This window comes from Ascaphus truei, chromosome 5, assembly GCF_040206685.1.
Source record: "Ascaphus truei isolate aAscTru1 chromosome 5, aAscTru1.hap1, whole genome shotgun sequence".
Taxonomy (NCBI): domain Eukaryota; kingdom Metazoa; phylum Chordata; class Amphibia; order Anura; family Ascaphidae; genus Ascaphus; species Ascaphus truei.
Genome location: NC_134487.1, coordinates 185,481,970 through 185,486,792, shown reverse-complemented (window position 1 = coordinate 185,486,792; position 4,823 = coordinate 185,481,970).

The window sequence follows — 4,823 nt, the reverse complement described above, 5'->3', positions numbered from 1 at the left end:
TTGGCCTATGACGCACTACTCTATCAGGACTCTGTCCCTCGGCTCAGGTCGGTTCTTTCACCTTCCTTCCTCAGCTCTGCGGGTCCGCTTACTGCTTGTGGTGAGCATTGTTATAGGGTCTTAGGGAGTGGTTATAGGGAGTAGTTATATGAGCAGTTGAGGGAGGAGTCTTAGGGAGTGGTTATTTGAGCAGTTAGTGAAGGAGTTATACAAAGCAGTTATAGAAGCAGATAATGTAGAAAATTCAGCGCTCGTGCTGCAGATATGTAGTATGTTGGAGACGTAAATCCCCTTGCAGCATGTGTGCGGAGCGTCTCCCCAGTGAGCTCCTAAAATAGGGTGACCCCCAGAAGGGGGGCACCTTGGAAGAGAAAGAAAAAAATGCACACAATGCGCACCAGAGATTAAAAAAAGTAAGATATTTATTAATAAAAAAGTAACCGAGGGGATCCAACTCCACCTCAGTACATATGCGTCACGGATCTAGGTTTGGTTACAATGAACACAAACCATGTAGTTAATCAATACTGACTAATTAAACTAAATCCACCAACCGCATAACACACGATATAAAATAATAAAAAAGAGACAGTGTTCAGTAAACAGGATAAATGAATCCTGAGTATAACTAAAATATAGTTAAACAGCTGCCTGAGGCTGACAGGGGGAGACGGAGACTTACACTCAAGCCCAGAGCGGGTGCTGCGGCAGACGTATGGGAATCCGGACCACGCCACCGCAGAGATCTAACCACCGCCGGAGCTTCCTGCAAACGCCGTCTCAGCCTGTCAGAATACGCGCAGAGTGACCTGTCGTGACCTCTACGCGTTTCGCACTATGTGCTTCGTCAGGAGAAGCTCCGGCGGGGGTTAGATCTCTGCGGTGGCGTGGTCCGGATTCCCATACGTCTGCCGCAGCACCCGCTCTGGGCTTGAGTGTAAGTCTCCGTCTCCCCCTGTCAGCCTCAGGCAGCTGTTTAACTATATTTTAGTTATACTCAGGATTCATTTATCCTGTTTACTGAACACTGTCTCTTTTTTATTATTTTATATCGTGTGTTATGCGGTTGGTGGATTTAGTTTAATTAGTCAGTATTGATTAACTACATGGTTTGTGTTCATTGTAACCGAACCTAGATCCGTGACGCATATTTTTTTCTTTCAGTTATAGAAGCAGTTATTGGCGGTCATAGGAACAGGGTATAGGATCAGCTATAGGAGTTATAGGGAGTGCTTATAGGTGCAGTTAAGTGAGGCTATAGGGCTCAACCTTTTTTTGGTTAAGGCACGGGTGTGCAAACTTTGTGCGGTGCGCCCCCCCTGCGTGACAGCCCCTGTGCTCGCACCCCACCCTTACCTAAAATTCATCATCAAATGACACGTGGGGTCACGTGACGTGACGTCATGTGATACGCATTTCCACGTCCACGACCCCGTGGCGTCATCTGATGCCGCGTTGCCATGGTTATGCATTACTGAAGACAAGGTAGGAGACACTGCAAAGGCCTCACACGATCCCCCGGCACTAAATTTAAATGCTGTGGGGAAGAGCGCGGGGCCTCTGCAACCGCCGTGCCCCCCAACTTTGTGCACCCCTGGTTTAAGGAACTCCAGAATTCTATTGTGATATTCTGGGGAACCCCAACCCTAGCCCCCTTGTCTCCTGCGCCCCCCCCCCCCCCTCTCGTGTCTCTCCCTCCTCAAACTCTCCTCGTTACACTCCCTCTCCCCCTTACACTCTCCCTCACGCTCCGTATTCCCCACACTCTTACCCTTACGCTCCCTGCCCCCACTCTCTTCTATATACACACACACTCTCCCCCTCTCACTTACACACACACATACACACACACACACACACACTTACACTCTCTCCCCCTCTCACTTACACACACACATATACACACACACTTAAGGGAGCTGCTGGCGCTGAGAACACACGCTCTTACCTGATCCTTTCTCTCCATCCTGTCAGCCGGAAGTTGACGTGACTTCCGGCGCTGACAGGAGCAGGGAGAGGAAGAATAGCAGTGACCGGGTGGGTGCTGCTGCTGAGCTCTGGAGCCACTGGGTCCCTGCTACTTGGACAGCTGGGAGAGTTGTCCCAGCTGTCCCCCCCTGATGTCCACGGGATCCCTGAGGGGTGCTCGCGGAACCCAGGTTGAAAATCACTGATATAGGGAATGGATATAGGAGTTATAGAGAGAGGTTATAGGAGCTGTTTAGGAAGCGGTTGTAGGACAAGTTAGGAGAAGAGTTATAGGAGGCTGTTATAGGGAACAGTTAGAGGAAGAAGATTATAGGTGAAGTTAGGGGGAGTTAAAGGGAATAGTTATGAACAAGTTAGGGGAGGTTATAGAAACTGGTTAGAAGTAATTAGAGGAGGAATTATAGGGACTGGTTATAGATTATAGGCGCAGCTGGAGGGAGTTCATCACTGCTCTTAATGTATCTTTTCTGATACAATATGTTACAAATAAACAATTGGTCACACATTGAATGCACATTTATAACAAAATAAGAAAGAACAGGTGCTATGGCACTATTTAGCAGACCAACAGACAGGACTGGTGCAAGGGTATTTGGCGCCCTAGGCAAGATTTTCCAGGGGGGGGTCCGGCGGTTGCAGAGGCACGGCGCTCTTCCCCAAGGTATTTAAATTAAATGCCGGGGGATCGCGTGAGGCCTCTGCAACTTCCCTGAATCTTGTCTTCGGCAGCACAGCGTCAAATGACACCGTGGGGTCAAGTGACATCACGTTGCCATGGCAACGTGACATCACATGACCCTGTGGCATCATTTGGAGGTGGAGAGATGGAGACAAGGTAAGGGAGGGGGGGGGGGCGTGAGCAGGGGGGGAAAGCAGGCAGGGGGGCGCAGACTGAAAAGTTTGCGCACCCCTGCCCTAGGCGAACCTTCAGATTTGCGTCCCCCCCCCACACACACAATTAACTTTCGGATTTCTTTTTCTATCTAAAAAAAATTAAATGTTATACCTAATACATTTTTTCTAACATTCATACATACTCCCCCCCCTCTCTCTCTCATTCTCCCACCCCCCCACTCCCTCATCCTCTCCCTCCTCCCTCATATTCTCTCTCTTCACCCTCATTCTCTCCCCTGTCCCTGATTCTCGCTCTCAATTACCTCCGTGGCATGTCGGGGCGATGCGGGAGCGAGTGCGTAGCTGTGGAGGCTCACGCATACACAGAAAACAGCCGCGGCAGCCATGTTATGGTTGCTGTGAGATCGCGCGTGTACAGGGAGCAAGTGCAATTGCAATAGAGCTAACGGCGGCCATTACAATGTCGCGCATGCGCAGTGGAGATCGCGCATGCGGCAGCAATATTAAAGGGCTCCGCAAGAGATTACAGCTCCCAGAGTGCTTAGGGGTAGGTAGGCCACCTGACACCAGGGAGCCAATCAAGTGGCCAGATCTCCAGAGGCAGAGAGATACATTTGGCGCGCAGAGGAAGGAAGATCAGTAGAAGCTGGGACACAGACAAGGGAGGGTGTAGGTGCAGGGAGGCAAGTAGCCCCTGCACTATGCCAGAGACCCCCCTAGGCCCCAGCTAGGCCCCTACTCATGTTAGATTGTGGCTGCTATAGGGAAGGCCCCTTCAGTTAGGGACCTTGCCCTTAGTAGTGTGTTAAATTTAGGGACACAGCTGCAGTGTTGCGCGTCCCTGACAAGTGGGGTCTGGGACCAGGCATAACTCACTCAAGATAAGAGACTATCTGGATGGTGGGATCATCCAGAGGGAGACCATCCTATTTAAAGGAGGACGCCATCGCTGATGCTTCGGCACTGGACGCAGACGGATCCTCTTTCTGTGGTTCTGCTGTACCTGGGTGCAGGAGCCCCGGGCAGATATCAGTCACCAAGTGCACCAACAATACACCTCATCTAGTGGGCAGCGCAGTCTCACACTTGGGTGGGGTTGCGGGACTCTTGGGGCACTTTGGTATATGGTGTGGGGTTACGGCCCAGTGAGGCCAGTGTTACAGGGTGACACTCACACAGTTGATGTATGTTGTTATATTCTTTATCTGCACGTAGTAAACTATTTAACCATAACCGGTGTATGTAGTTACTATATGTGGGTTCTGTGTCAGGGGTTATTCTATACTCTAGGATCCCGCACAGGTGGAGACGTTGTTATATTGTGAGTATCTTTCCAGGATACACCCCAGGTTCCAATCAGCGGAGGCTCAGGCCTCCTGTGAGCCTGACAGGTAATGCCCCACACCTGGTAATACATCTAGATTTCCCCACATGGTCCCTATCTGTGATTTGGGGAGGGAGGGGGAGTGTGTTACACCTAATTCTCTTTCCTCCTCCTCCCTCATTCTCTCTCCCCCTCCAGCATTCTATATCCCCTCCCACATTCTCTATCCCCCTCCCTCATTCTCTATCCCCCTCCCTCATTCTCTCCCTGACTACTCATGCTCTCTCCCTGTGACAGAGTGAAGTCAACTCCTATCAGTTACGCCTGGGAGACATATGTCTGAGTGCTTCATCCAGCACTCATAAGGGTTAACTCAGGTGGCAGTTAGGAAATCAGAACTCTTTAGCTGACACCTGAGAGCCAGCAAGGTAGATAAAGGATCATGTGACTGGCAGTAGCTGCCAGGGAGAGAGAGAGAAGCACACTGCTGCGTGAGCCCTTAGCCAGAGGGATTTCACCAAAGACTACTTCAACTAAAGTAAGGATTATTCATTTGTTTACTGACTGCTTAAAGTACTCTTATGGTTTGGTTCTGGTTTAGCCAGCCAGCCTGCTAGATAGGTCTGCTGTGTTATTAGTCAGTTTTTCTCCCAAA